General features: G+C 40.6%; 1 pseudogene; it reads left to right on the top strand.

Annotated features, from left to right (window-relative positions):
• The first annotated feature begins 433 nt into the window (after nucleotides 1-433).
• On the top strand, nucleotides 434-10283 carry LOC122198537 (annotated as a pseudogene).
• The last annotated feature ends 5177 nt before the right edge of the window (nucleotides 10284-15460 follow it).

The following is a 15460-nucleotide window of genomic DNA, read 5'->3' as shown; positions in this document are numbered from 1 at the left end:
CAGCACAGCTTTGATTTGGTATTTCTGAAAATGAATCATTTCACTTCTCACAGTGGCTAATTTTACAGACATTGGCAAAAGATATGTTTTTCCTGTTTATCAATTCCAAGTTACAAATAAGGACAGAGAAACAGTTTAATGTCTTTATCATTTGAAACATAAAAAGTAGCATATCCCCCCCCCCCAAATAAAACCTAATAGATTCTGTGGTATACAGAATAATGCCCCCCCCCAAAGATATTTTCATCCTAATCCCCAAAACCTGTGAATATGTTATGTTCCATGGCAAGGGAGAAGTAAGATTGCAGATAGAAGTTTCCTAATCAACTGATTTTGAGATGGTGAGATTATCCTGGATTATCCAGGTGGGCCCTATGTAATTACAAGGGTCCTTAAAAGTGAAAGAGGAGAGGCAGTGTCAGAGAGATTTACCATGAGAAGACTCAACTGGCCATTGTTGGTTCTGGAATGGAGCCACCAGCGAGGGAATCCAGGCAGCCTCCAGAATGTGGAAAAGGTAACAAAACAGAGACTTCTGTAGGGCTTTGAAGGCACACAGCCCTGCTGACACCTTGGTTTTAGCCCACTGAGATACATTACAAATTTATGACAAATTTGTGGTAATTTGTTGTTTTTCACAAATGTGTGGTGATTTGTTACAGCTGCAATAGGAAAAGAATACAGAATCTTGACTGTTAAATCATGTAATTGAGTAATTGGGACACACGGTGGCACTAGATCACCACATAAGTGCTTTCAGTTTCATAATTCTGTATTACTAGGGGCAATGCTAAATTTTCTTGTAATAAATTTAAAATTTTTTTTAAGTTTATTTATTTACTTTGACAGAGAGAGGAGGAAGGCAGAGAATCCCAAGCAGGCTTTGCACTGTCAGCACAGAGCCTGACTCGGGGCTCAAACTCACAAACTGTGAGATCATGACCTGCTCTGAAACCAAGAGTTGGGCACTTAACCAACTGAGCCACCCAGGCACCCCTCTTGTAATAATTTTTTAAAAATCACCTCCTCACATTTGCATCTAAGTATCTGCAATATTCGTGGTAAATCCCTTAAATTGGCCTTGATGAATTTTTTTTAAAGTTTACTTATTTATTTTGAGAGAGAGAGCATGCACATGAGCCGGAGAAGGGCAAAAGGAGGGAGAGAGAGAATCCCAAGCTGGCCATGCACTGTCAATGCAGAGCCCCATGCGGGGTTTGATCTCACAAACCATTATATCATGACCTGAGATGAAATCGAGAGCTGGATGCTTAACCAACTGAGCCACCCAGACGCCCCAATCTTGATGAACTTTTAAGTTGATTTCTGGCAATTATTTTTTTTAAATCTAGAAAGATGAACTATAAATATAAAGAAGCCCCTGAATATGTGTCACAAACGTTAAGACCTTTTTTTTTCCCAGTGTCTTGAACACTGACAGCAGCCACAGCAGGCACCCAGTAAATAATTGTTAAATGAAAGAACATCTCATGTCCAATTTCCAAATATAAATTGTCAAGTCATTTCTCACCTGAACCTGAATAATCTGGAACTTGAAGAAAATCCTTTTGTTCAAGAATTTCAAATTTAGTACTATTCATAGAGCACTCCTTTATTCAAATGTGCTTACAATGCATTCTCCTTCATGCCAGGAATGAAACAGCCATTCCCAGTTCTATAGAGCCCTCCCTGCCCTCCACCCTGGCGTGTCCAGTTCTAACTCAACAGCCTCGGGCTTCTTATTCTCTTCCCAGTGTATGCAGGTGACTTTGAGGGAATGAGTGTTCAGGGCAAAAATGGACCAGAAGTTAATCACCTTGGGAGGCAGAGATACTGGGTACTCTGTACCTTTCACTGTTTCCTTCTGTGCCCTTGGATGCTTTATGCCTGCTGCGCCCTCTGCAGAGGGCATCACCTCTCTCCCTTAGCTTGTCTGACTCTCCAAGTCAAAGCAAGAAAGTGTCCTCTTTGGAGAGTTTTTCCCTTTACATTCTGTCCCCAGACACCCTGCAAATTCTGATTCCTCTCTGTTCTCATAATACTTTGTTCTTTCCCTTACACCTTGCTTTATGGCTAGTTGTGTAAAGTGGCACCAGATTGTAATTTCCCTGTAGAAAGGAGTTTATTTTACTATTTTTTTGTGTTCTCAACACTCAGCTAGTACTGGGAACAAAGTAAATGCTTCTAGAAAGAGGAAAGAAGGAAAAGAGGGAAAGAGGGAGGGAGGGTAGAAGGGAGAATGGCTGTTCCATCATTGGGCTCAGACTACAGATGCGTAAAATAACTGTTGTCAATTTCTTAATGTTTATTTTTAAAAAATTTTTTTTAATTTTTTTTTTTAACATTTATTTATTTTTGAGACAGAGAGAGACAGAGCATGAACGGGGGAGGGTCAGAGAGGGAGACACAGAATCTGAAACAGGCTCCAGGCTCTGAGCTGTCAGCACAGAGCCTGACGCGGGGCTTGAACTCACGGAGTGTGAGATCATGACCTGAGGTGAAGTCGGCCGCCCAACCGACTGAGCCACCCAGGCGCCCCAATTTCTTAATGTTTAAATATGGGTGTGTACACATATGTTTAATCCAGAAGAAAAAGTAATCAGGATTACATTCATGATTTGGGTATAATTCCCATTTGCAAACTCTTTCTGGGGTAGTAAATATCATGAGGCCTAAAAATCAGTGCTGTCTTTACTCTTTTTAAAAAATAAGGAAGGAATTTGAATGCAAATTATAATGTTTTTCTTCAAAGGGGAATGATTTACCACTCTTTAATTTGATAAAGTTCTTTATGCTTCAAATACAGACTTTTAAATATTAATAAACCTCAGAAAGTAGGAATCAAATCCTCAACCCTTCATGAATTAATTATCACAATTTTAAAACTCCAATTCTACAAAGCAAATCATAAAGTGCAAAATGGCTTTTCCAAATCAAATCTTCTTTTTGGTATTAATTCATATGATTAAATACAATTTTATGCATATTAAATTGAGTATTGATACTATAATTTGAAGTTTCCTATTTTTGATATTGAATAATTTCAAATATACATTTTTTGCTTTTTTTTTATGTTTATTTATTTTTGAGAGACAGAGGAGAGAGAGACAGAGCACAAGTGGGGGAGGAGCAGAGAGAGGGAGACACAGAATCCAAAGCAGGCTCCAGGCTCTGAGCTGTTAGCCCGGAGCCTGATGCGGAGCTCAAACCCACGAACTGTGAGATCGTGACCTGAGCCAAAGTCGGCTCCTTAACCGACTGAGCCACCCAGGTGCCCCTACATTTTTTTCTTTTAATAAAATAACTATAATTATAATTAAATCCACTTATTTTTATCAGCATGCTACATTTGAATAGTATAAAAGATCAATTATTACTAAAAGTGATTTTTATAAAAGAGCAGTCCCTTCTCTTCAACCCTCCTACCCCATCATCCACCAAGTTAACAGTTCCAATTTTTTAGCTATTTTCTCTGATTTTGCTTCTTCATTTTTTTAAATTTTTTTTTTTAATTTTTTTTCCCAACGTTTTTTATTTATTTTTGGGACAGAGAGAGACAGAGCATGAACGGGGGAGGGGCAGAGAGAGAGGGAGACACAGAATCGGACACAGGCTCCAGGCTCCGAGCCATCAGCCCAGAGCCTGACGCGGGGCTCGAACTCACGGACCGCGAGATCGTGACCTGGCTGAAGTCGGACGCTTAACCGACTGCCACCCAGGTGCCCCTATTTTTTTTAATTTTTTAAAAATGTATTTATTTTGAGAGAGAGAGTATGAGCACGGGAGGGGCAGAGAGAAGGAGAGAGAGAATCCTAAGCAGGCCCTGAACTATTGGCATAGAGCCAAATGTGCAGCTCAAGCTCAGTGACTGTGAGATCATGACCTGAACCAAAACCAAGAGTCAGATGCTTAACTGAGTTGCCCAGGCTCCCCAATAATTGCCTCATTTTAAAATATTTTCTGGGTCACCTGGGTGGCTCAGTCGGTTGGGCGTCCGACTTCAGCTCAGGTCATGATCTCATGGTCTGTGAGTTCAAGCCCCACGTCAGGCTCTGTGCTGACAGCTCGGAGCCTGGAGTCTGCTTCAGATTCTGTGTCTCTCTCTCTGCCCCTCCCCTGCTCATGCTCTGCCTCTCTCAATCTCAAAAATGAATAAATGTTAAAAAAATTTTTTTTTAATATTTTCTTCATTTTCTTTGAACAACTGACTAAATATTCCCACATCCTCAACAGCTCTATAAAATACCTGTAAATTGCACTTTATACAAATCATGTTCAGTGATTGAAGAATTATATCCTGGCCCTCATGCCTCCCGCATCCCCTGACTCCTGTCCCAGAGAATCCTCCTAGTGCCTCTCCCTGCTTTCCAGTCTGCAAGGTTTCACTGCGGGTGCTTCACTCCTGTTTTGTTGGAACTCCATTTGCTGTCACTCTGGGAATTCTCTTTGTCTCCATTGGATCTTCTGTCTCCTCAATCCCGTGTATCTCAATATCCCAATATCTTTTTTCTAAATTGAGCCCAAAAGGGCTCAATTTAGTGTGCGTGTGTGTGTGTGTGTGTGTGTGTGTGTGTGTGTGTGTACGTGCAAGCATTCATCCACGCTCGAGCACATCCTCAAATAGCTTCCTAGGAAAGATGTCTGGGAAGTACATTTTTTGAGCCTCTCCATGTCTAAATTGTCTCTTTTTGGGGCACCTGGGTGGCTCAGTCAGGTAAGTGGCCAACTTTGGCTCAGGTCATGATCTCAGTGCCTGAATTCGAGCTCCGCATCAGGCTCTGTGCTAATAGCTCAGAGCCTGGAGCCTGCTTCAGATTCTGTGTCTCTCTCTCTCTGCACCTCCCCTGCTCACACTGTCCCCCTCTCTCTTTCTCTCAAAAAATAAATAAATATTGGGGCGCCTGGATGGCTCGGTCGGTTAAGCGTCCGACTTCAGCTCAGGTCATGATCTCGCGGTCCATGAGTTCGAGCCCCATGTCGGGCTCTGTGCTGACAGCTCAGACCCTGGAGCCTGTTTCAGATTCTGTGTCTCTCTCTCTCTCTGCCCCTCCCCTGTTCATGCTCTGTCTCTCTCTGTCTCAAAAAAATAAATAAACGTTAAAAAAAAATAAAAAATAAATAAATATTTTAAAAAATTTTTTGAAGATTGTCTCTTTTCTACTCTTTCACTTGATGGAGAGTTTGGCTAAATATGGAACACTTGGCTAAGAAATAACTTAAAAATAAATTTGAAGGTCTAGCTCCATTATTTTCCACCTCTCATTTGAGATGTTTGATGCCGTTCTGATTCATAATCTTCTATTCATTATCTGTCTCACCATTATCTGCGCCCCCCATGTCTTCCTCCCCTTCCAGAAGCTTTTACTATCCTCTGTTTATCTCCAGTGTTTGAAACTTCACAATAATGAGTCTTCTGTTGTTTTTTAAAATTGTTTGTTGAGGTTTTTGTTTGCTTTTGTTTTTTGTCTTTTATTCATTGGGCTGGATACCCAAAGGTCCTTTCTGAGAAGAAGCTCATGTTCTTGAGCTCTGGAAAATTCTTTTATGTTATTTTACCAATACTTTCCCCCACCATTGTTTTTAGCCCTCTCTTTCTGGAGCTCCTATCATTCAGCTGTTAGGCCTCCTGAATCAACTATCTAATTTCTTATGTTTTCTTTCTTATTGTCCAGTTATTCACCATTTTGCTCTACATTTTGGATTCCTTATATCCTCCACTTTTCTACTCAGTTTTTCATTTCTGCCATCCAATTTTTTATTTTTCTAGTTTTTGTTGTTGTTGTTGTTGTTATCCTCTGAATGTCCTTTTTAAAACTATCATCTTGTATATGGATACATATCATCTCTTATTTCTCTGGGGATAGCCATGACCTTTTTCATTTTTCTTCTCCCTCCATAGTTTGTTTCTCTGAGTTTCGTTTTTTAAACAAGTTTATTCAGGTATAATTCTTTTTTTTTTAAGTTTATTTATTTTTGAGAGAAAGAGCTAGGGAGGAGCAGAGAGAGAGGGAGAGAGAATCCCAAGCAGACTCCACACTGTCAACACAGAGCCTGACATGGGACTTGAACTCATGAACTATGAGATCATGACCTGAACCAAAATCAAGAGTCTGATGCTTAACCAACTGTGCCACCCAGGATATAATTCCTATGTCATTAAATTCACTCATTTTTAGTGTCTAATTCACTGACATTTGGAGTATTCATTGAATCATTCAACCATCACTACAATCCAGTTTTATTATTTTTTCTTTTTTTTTAATGCTTATTTATTTTTGACAGAGAGAGAGAGAGAGAGAGACAGAGCATGAATGGGGGAGGGGCAGAGAGAGGGAGACACAGAATCTGAAGCAGGCTCCAGTCTCTGAGCTGTTAGCACAGAGCCCAATGTGGGGCTTGAACTCACAGACCACGAGATCATGACCTGAGCCGAAGTCGGAGGCTTAACCAACTGAGCCACCCAGGTGCCCCATACAATCCAGTTGTAGAACATTTCTACACCCCAAAAAAATCTCATGCTCCCATTTGCAATTCATCTCCATTCCCATCTCGTCCCAATCAGCCAATAATCTGCTGTCTCTACACATTTACTTTTTCTAGATGCTTCATACAAATAGAATAGTACAATAAATGTTCTTCTGTGTCTGCTTTCTTTCACCTCACATGCTGTGTGTGAACACCGTTCTCACTGCAGCAGGCATCAGCAGGTCGTTCCCTTTTCTGTCACTGAAGAGTGTTCCATTTTAGGGCAATTATAAACATCTTTTTGTTATTTTCATATTTTATGTTGAGCTCTGTGTTTCACATTAGAGGGGTTTTACCAAATGAATGCACTCCCTGGCAGTCTGTTCATATTTAGAAAGAGAGGCCCAAAAAGTTATTTGGAAACTATGTGTGTTCATGATGGGAGGTGGTGCAGTGGGGGCTTCATTATACTTCTTTGAGGAAATTCTCTTGTCAGTGTTTTTCATTCTTTTCTGTTGGGCTGGTAGAATTTTCCAGAGAAGACTCTCCTAATGTCTTGGCTGGAAGGTATAATCCTAGCTTCCAGAGTTCCAGGAATTGAGAGGAAGGAGAAGGCTAAGATGTCACAAATTTTAGGACATAAACTTTTCTTTGATCCCCCTGTTTTCAGTAAGAGATCCCTGCCTCCTTCGACTGTGTCTGTGTGCCTGAGTCCAGAGACCCTCTGTTTTGTTCTCTTCTACTAGGCTGGCTGCACAGAATAGATGAGAGGATCTGGAGGTACTTTCTAAAAAGACTTTCAAACAATCTCTCTATTTTTAGCCCTACCATTATCTGCTCCTCCACCCATGTTTCCACAGCTGTCTGGTGCCAGTTTCTGAGCCTTGGGGATCTGCAGTGTAATGTGGGTTACCTCTCTGCTTTACCCACTGCCAGTTTAGGATTCGTTTTCTTGGATCGCTAATCCATCTACCACGTTTCCACTTACTTTGCAGTGTCTAAAATTTTACTGCTATTGTTTTCTTTACTAGTCTCATAGGTTTGTGCCTCCATAAAAGTCCCTCTGCTCTCATTTTCATGGCATTTTTGTCAGGAATAGAGTACTTATTCAACCAGCCATCTTTAACGTGAATCTCAATTAATTCTTTTTTAAATGCTTATTTATTTATTTTGAGAGAAAGAGAGAGCTTGTAAGAGGGGAGAGGCAGAGAGAGGGAGAGAGAGAATCCCAAGCAGGCTCTGCACTGTTAGCACAGAGCCAGACGCGGGACCTGAACCCACAAACCACGAGACCATGACCCGAGCCGAAGTCAGATGCTTAACCACCCAACTGACTGAGCTACCAAGGCACCCCTAAATTCAATTCTTTAATGAAAAGTAAAACTTTCAATTTCAAATAATTTATGTAAATACCTTATCCTCAAAGAAGTGCAGCATAGCTCACCACTCCTTTTATTTATTTTTTTTAATGTTTATTTATTTTTGAGAGAGAAGGAGACAGAGCACAAGCAAGAGAGGAGCAGAGAGTAAGGGAGACCCAGCATCTGAAGCAGGCTCCAGGCTCTGAGCTGTCAGCACAGAGCCTGACATGGGGCTCGAACTCACACACTGAGATCATGACCAGAGCTGAAGTCGGACACTTAACCAACTAAGCCAGCCAGGCACCTCTAGATCACTACTCCTTTTTTTTTTTTTTTTTAATTTTTTTTTAATGTTTATTTATTTTTGAGACAGAGAGAGACAGAGCATGAACGGGGGAGGGTCAGAGAGAGGGAGACACAGAATCTGAAACAGGCTCCAGGCTCTGACCGTCAGCACAGAGCCCGACGCAGGGCTCGAACCCACAGACCGCGAGATCGTGACCTGAGCTGAAGTCGGCCGCTTAACCGACTGAGCCACCCAGGCGCCCCTAGATCACTACTCCTTAAATGTGTGCTGCACAGAGTGTCTTCCTTTCAAGAGTCCAGAATGAAAAGGGGCAGGGGCTTTGGCTTTATGACGGAGAAAACTGACTCAGCCAAAACTGACTCAGGAGAAAACTCAGCCAAGGGACCAAAGACAACACTAACAGTGATAAGTCATGTTCATAGTGTCCATCCTTGATATTATAAGAAGAGAATGGTACTTGACTTTTGTGGTACCCCTTCCAAAAACCTTTAATTGCAGTCTAATCAAGGGGAAAACATCAGACAAATCCCAATAGGGGGACAATCTACAAAGTACCTAAGTAGTACTTCCCAAAACTGTTCAAGTCCTCAAAACAAGGAGGAACTGTCAAAGCCAGGAGGAGCCTAAGCAAACATAATAAATAAATGGAATGTGGTAACTTGGACAGGATCCAGGAACAGAAAAAGAGTATTAGGCAAAAACTTAAGGAAATCTGAATACTGTATGAACTTTAGTTAAGAGGAATGTACCAATACTAGGTCATTAATTATGATAAATGTACCACACTAATGGGAAAACTAGTGAGGTGTGGGACAAACTGGGTGTGGGGCACATGGGAACGCTCTACTATCTTCATAACTTCTCTGTAAATCAAAAATTATTCTTTTAAAAAGTTTATTTAAAAAATTAAACCTCTCTCATTTATCCTTTGGCTATTTAATTGACACCTTCATGCCAACTGAAATGTGCCAGAATTTGGCTCATTTCTACCTCATACTATTAGGCATCTATTCTGTGTGTTGGAATAGTTTATTCGTTCTCTTTTACAGATACTTACTGAGCAAGTACTAAGTTTCAGGAAATATACCTGGTGCTTGGGGCTACAGAGATCAATAAAATATGATTCCTGTTCCATAAGAAGTTCAGATTCGAGGAAAACAGACTAACATAAAATACTTTCTGTGTTCTACTTCTATAGAAACACACCAGCTACCATGAACACATTTTGCTATTCATATTAAGAGTGAAAAAAAATAAGGCTGAAATTCTCTAATTTTCAAAAACTTTTGTTTAGGTGAGATGTGGAATCTCTTAGAATTGTATCACCAGTTAAGCAATATGCAAGAATGATTAAATACCTGGTATAAAAGGGCATATTGAAACAGAGAAACAGAGAAACAAGTAGAAACTTTCTGCCTTTTTTTTTTTTTTTTTTTTTTTGAGAGAGAGAGTACTGAGTGAGTAGGGGAGGGGTAGAGAAAGAGGATCCCAAACAGGCTCCACACTGTCAGCACAGAGCCCGTCGCGGGGCTTGAACTCACAAACCAGAGATCATGACCTGAGCCGAAATCAAGAGTTGGACGCTTAACTAACTGGGCCACCCAGATGCCCCCAAAACTTCCTACATTTTTTAAACTTTATTTATTTTGAGAGAGACAAAGAGAGCATGTGCAGGGGGAAAGAGGGGTGCAAATAGAGAGAGAGAGGATCTCAAGCAGACTCCAGAGCAGTCAGCTCAGAGCCCATCATGGGGCTTGTACCCACGAAACCATGAGATCATAACCTGAGTCAAAATTAAGTGTCAGACACTCAACCAACTGAGCCACCCAGGCGCCCCAGAACTTTCTACTTTTTGATGTGATGACACATCCCCTCACCAACCACAATATCAAGCAGCGCCTCATCAAGAAGGTACAGAAGGCTGTTCTTGACAAATGGGTGAATGACCCTCACCGCATGGACAAATGCTTGCTGGCCCTTATTTACCTAGCCCACACCTCCGACGTCCTGGAGAATGCTTTCGCTCCCCTTCTGGACGAGCAGTATGATTTAGCCACCAAGAGAGTACGGCACCTCCTCAACTTAGATACGGTCTGAAGGGCAACACCAATGAGGTCCTGTGGACGGTGGTGGCAGTGTTCACCAAGTAACTGCTCAGAATGAGGTGTTCTTCTTTCAGGTAAGCCAGTTGCTTCAATTCTATTGACTTCTGATTTTTTATAGTTTGTACTTTCCTACACTATAATTGGCTTTTGTTTTATATAATAATAGGTAGCTTTTCTGTGTGTGTGTGTGTGTGTGTGTGTGTGTGTGTGTGTGAATGCAAGAAACTGCTGGTATGAGGGACCTTTCTGTTTAAGTTTAGAGAAAAGTCTTACTGTCATTGGCATTTCGTTCTTTCTTGAGTTCCAGAGAGTTGCCCTTCTCAACAGTCACAGGTTTGGGTTTCTGTTATGTTTATTTCAAACTACCTCCAGGTCCACATGCACTTCATTAGCATCTCGTCAGTTGCAAACTCTCCACAAGTACAAATTCTTCTGTACTTCTCAAACTCTGAGGGAGAAACCACACACACACAAAGTCAGATGCTTAACCGACTGAGCCACCCAGATGCCCCATGGGAAGAGGGGGTTTTTATGCCAAGTCTCAAAAATGATGTTACCAGACTCTGGTATGTGGGGGAAATAGAGAGATGTTGGTCAAAAAGTACAAACTTACAGTCATAAGATGAATGAGTTCTGGTTATCTAATGTACAGCATAGTGTTGCAAAATGACCAGCACACTAAGTCTAGTTAACATCAACCTCATCTATTTTCATTATTAAATCATAAAGGTGAATTGCTCCATTAAGCCATTTGGGATGTGATACATCCCACGTATGCTGCATGTAGTGTGGGCTTCACATGAATTGCTCTTTGCTCTGCACACCATTTAGGAGGTAGGGAAGTGCTGGAGGAGTTAAATGAATAGCTCAAAGACATCCAGAGTCCTCTGTCTTTTTTCCTCATTTTCTCTCTGTAATTGTCAGGATATTGCCTTTTGATTCAGATACTCTCTCATGGTTGCAAAAAGGACAGTAGCTCCAAGGATCCAACTCTTGCACAACAATTTCCAAAGACGGGAAGAAGTGAAGAGGCTCATGTCTTTTCTTCATGTGCCTTTTAAAGAGTTATAAAACCTTATTCAGAACCCCCAGCAGGTGAACTCTCATGTCTCATTGGCTGGATTTATATCACATGCTCACTTCTAAACCAATCATGTATTAATCAAGATTCACACCTTGTGGCTCTTCAGAAGGACTTTGTCTCTTCTGGAGTACATGGTTGTTGGATGTGGGAGAGGAGGGACAGGATAGTCTGTGAGCAAGAAAGAAGGAAAATTTGTGAGCAATCAGTATCTGTCTTCCATAGTCGCTGACAATGAACATCTTTTCACGTAGTTATTAGCCATTTCCACTGGTCAATTTTTGTATTGCTATACCAATACCCTGTTGTTCAAATAGCTTTATAATAAGTCTTGATATCTGTGAAGACCAGTCCTTCCTCAAAATTGTGTTGGTGATGCTGAGCCCTTTGCTCTTCTATATGATTTATTTTTATTTTTATTTAATTTATTTTTTAAATTTACACGCAAGTTAGTTAGGATATAGTGCAACAATGATTTCAGGAGTAGATTCCTTAGTGCCCCTTACCCATTTAGCCCATCCCCCCTCCCACAACCCCTCCAGTAACCCTCCATTTGTTCTCCATATTTAAGAGTCTCTTACGTTTTGTCCCCCTCCCTGTTTTTATATTATTTTTCCTTCCCTTCCCTTATGTTCATCTGTTTTGTATCTTAAAGTCCTCATATGAGGGAAGTCATATGATATTTGTCTTTCTCTGACTGACTAATTTTACTTAGCATAATACCCTCCAGTTCCAACCACGTAGCTGCAAATGGCAAGATTTCATTCTTTTTGATTGCTGAGTAATACTCCATTGTGTGTGTGTGTGTATATATATATATATATACCACATCTTCTTTATCCATTCATCCATTGATGGACATTTGGGCTCTTTCCATACTTTGGCTCTTGTTGATAGTGCTGCTATAAACATGGGGGTGCCTGTGCCCCTTCAAAACAACATTACCTGTATCCCTTGGAGAAATACCTAGTGGTGCAATTGCTGGGTCGTAGGGTAGTTCTATTTCGAGGAACCTGCAGACTTTTTTCCAGAGTGGCTGAACCAGTTTCCATTCCCACTAGCAGTGCAAAAGAGATCCTCTTTCTCCTCATCCTCGCCAATATGTGTTGTTGCCTGAGTTGTTAATGTTAGGCATTCCGACAGATGTGAGGTGGTATCTCATTGTGGTTTTGATTTGTATTTCCCTGATGCTGAGTGATGTGGAGCATTTTTTCATGTGTCAGTTGGCCATCTGGATGTCTTCTTTGGAGACGTGTCTATTCATGTCTTTTGCCCATTTCTTCACTGGATTATTTGTTTTTTAGGTGTTGAGTTTGATAAGTGCTTTATAGATTTTGGATACTAACCCTTTATCTGATACGTTGTTTGCAAATATCTTCTCCCATTCCATCAGTTGCCTTTTAGTTTTGCTGATTGTTTCCTTCACTGTGCAGAAGCTTTTTATTTTGATGAGGTCCCAATAATTCATTTTTGCTTTTGTTTCCCTTGTCTCTGGAGATGTGTTGAGTAAGAAGTTGCTGTGGCCATGGTCAGAGAGGTTTTTGCCTGCTTTCTTCCGGAGGATTTTGATGGCTTCCTGTCTTACATTGAGGCCTTTCATCCATTTTGAGTTTATTTTTGTGTATGGTGTAAGAAAGTGGTTCAGGTTCATTGTTCTGCATGTCGCTGTCCAGTTTTCCTAGCACCACTTGCTGAAGAGACTGTCTTTATTCCATTGGATGTTCTTTCCTGCTTTGTCAAAGAGTAATTGGCCATACAGTTGTGGGTCCATTTCTGTGTTCTCTATTCTGTTCCATTGATCTGAGTGTCTGTTCTTGTGCCAGTACCATACTGTCTTGATGATGACAGCTTTGTAATACAGCTCAAAGTCCATCTTCCACATGAATCTTAGGAACAACTTCCCAAGTTTCCTGAAATACTCTTTTGGAATTTCGGTTGGTATGACATCATGTAGATTTATTTGAAGGAACTGACATCGTTTGGACACTGAGTCTTTCCATCTAGGAACATGGCATAACTTTCCGTGGTAAATATGGCTACAGATTCTTTGCACCTCCTATTAAATGGTGGAGCCTGTTTCCCCACCTCTTATATCTGGGCTGGCTTTGCTCTTTGCTTTATCCACTAGAATGTGGCAGAAGTGGCATTTTGCAAGCTCCAGAGCTGGGGGTACATAAAGTGATATGGTTTCTGCGTTCACTCTCTTGCAATGCTGCCTTGAGACCACCATACCATAATGAAGCCCAGGATAAAAGAGCATATGGAAAGAGAAAGCTGAGCAGCTGTCTCAGCTAAGTTCAGTACCCAGCCAGCTGACCTGCCAGCTGAATGCAGCTGTGTGAATGAGCCTGCGTGAAAGCAGTGGAGAACTGCTTAGCCAACCCATAGAATTACAAGAAATGATGAATTGTTGTTGATTTAAGCCATTAAGTTTTGGGGTATTTTACTCCACAACAAAGACTAGCTGAAAGAGAAATTGGTACCCAAAAGTGGGGTACAGCTATAATAACGACTTAACATATGTGGCATGGCCTTGGGACTGGGCAGTGGATAGAGACTGCTGGGGGAGCAAGGAGACTATTAGTGGAAGCTTGGAAAAAGCAGTGGGGAAACTACTATTAAAGTCCAGAAGGATAGTAAGCGATGTTTTGTGCTAGTGAAAAAATTGGCAAAACTGTTATCAACACCACATGAAGCAAAGGAACTACCTGGCTAACCCATAGAATCTTGAGAAATACTGAATTATTTTTATTATTATTGCATTGAGACAATAAAACAGTAAGTTTTGGGATGGTTTTATATAATATATAATTGAAATACTAATGAACTGGTGAGTCTGATTGTTATGGGCTGAATTTTCCTCAAAAAATGCATATGTTGAGGGGCGCCGGGGTGGCTCAGTAGGTTAAGCATCCAACTTCAGGTCAGGTCATGATCTCGTGGTCCATGAGTTTGAGCCCCACGTCAGGCTCTGTGCTGACAGCCCAGAGCCTGGAGCCTACTTCAGATTCTGTGTCTCCCTCTCTCTCTGCCCCTCTTCTACTTGCTCTTTCTCTCTCTCTCTCTCAAAAATAAATAAACATTAAAAAAAATTAATGCATATGTTGAAGCCCTAACCCCCAATATAACTGTTTTTGGAGACAAGGCCTTTAGGAAGGTAATTAAGGTTAAATGAAGTCATAGGAATGAGGCCCTAATCCAATGAAACTGGTTTTCTTATAAGGGGAAGAGACACCAGAAATCCAGTAACCCGTCTATAGATGTTCTTGAATTTTTTTTTTTTAAATTAAGTTTGTTTATTTTGAGAGAGAGAGTGCATACGCGTGCATGATTTGGGGCAGGGCAGAGAGAAGGAGAGACAGAATCCCAAGCAGACTCCACACCATCAGCACAGAGCCCGGTGCAATGCAGAGATTGAACCCACACAGTGAGATGATGTCCTGAACCAAGATCAAGAGTCGGATGCTTAACCGACTACGCCACCCAGGTGCCCCTTGGATTTTTTTATACAAATAATAATATTATCAGGAAATGATGGTATTCATTTCAAATTATTATAGTTTATTTATTTTTTTCTAATCTAAGTCAGCAACACTTATTTTTGATATTGTTTTCATTTAATTTTGTAATAGGTATTATATTCACATGCTTTAAGAAACATGAAAAGGTGGGGTGCCTGGGTGGCTCAGTCAGTTGAGCATCCAACTCTTGATATCAGCTCAGGTCATGATCTCCAGGGACATGGGATTCTCTCTCTTTCTCTTTCTCTGCCCCTTGCCTGCTCGACCTTTCCCTCTCTCTCTCTCTCTCAAATTTAAAAAAAAAAAAAAAAAGAAATGTTAAAAGGTGTGTAGTAAAAAGTTGTGCTATATTTGTCATTCTTTTGTCTTATTACAATGGCAAATACAGTATTGACCAATTTGGCTATCAGCAGATGTCTCTGGCTTTGATAAAAATGTTTCTAAATTTCACTATATTTTGATGTTTTCAATAGGCCTTTTTTTCAATAGGTTTTTGAAAGAAATACTTAATTCATAATGCTAAAGAAGTTATTTTCATCTTTATATCTTTATAAGCTTATATATCATGATTAAGAATTGAATTTTATCTAATTTTTTGCCTTTTAATTTTGAGGTATAAC

This window comes from Panthera leo, chromosome A1, assembly GCF_018350215.1.
Source record: "Panthera leo isolate Ple1 chromosome A1, P.leo_Ple1_pat1.1, whole genome shotgun sequence".
NCBI classification, from domain to species: Eukaryota; Metazoa; Chordata; class Mammalia; order Carnivora; family Felidae; genus Panthera; species Panthera leo.
Note: the sequence above shows the minus strand (reverse complement) of the source record. Positions and strands in the feature narration are given on the sequence as shown.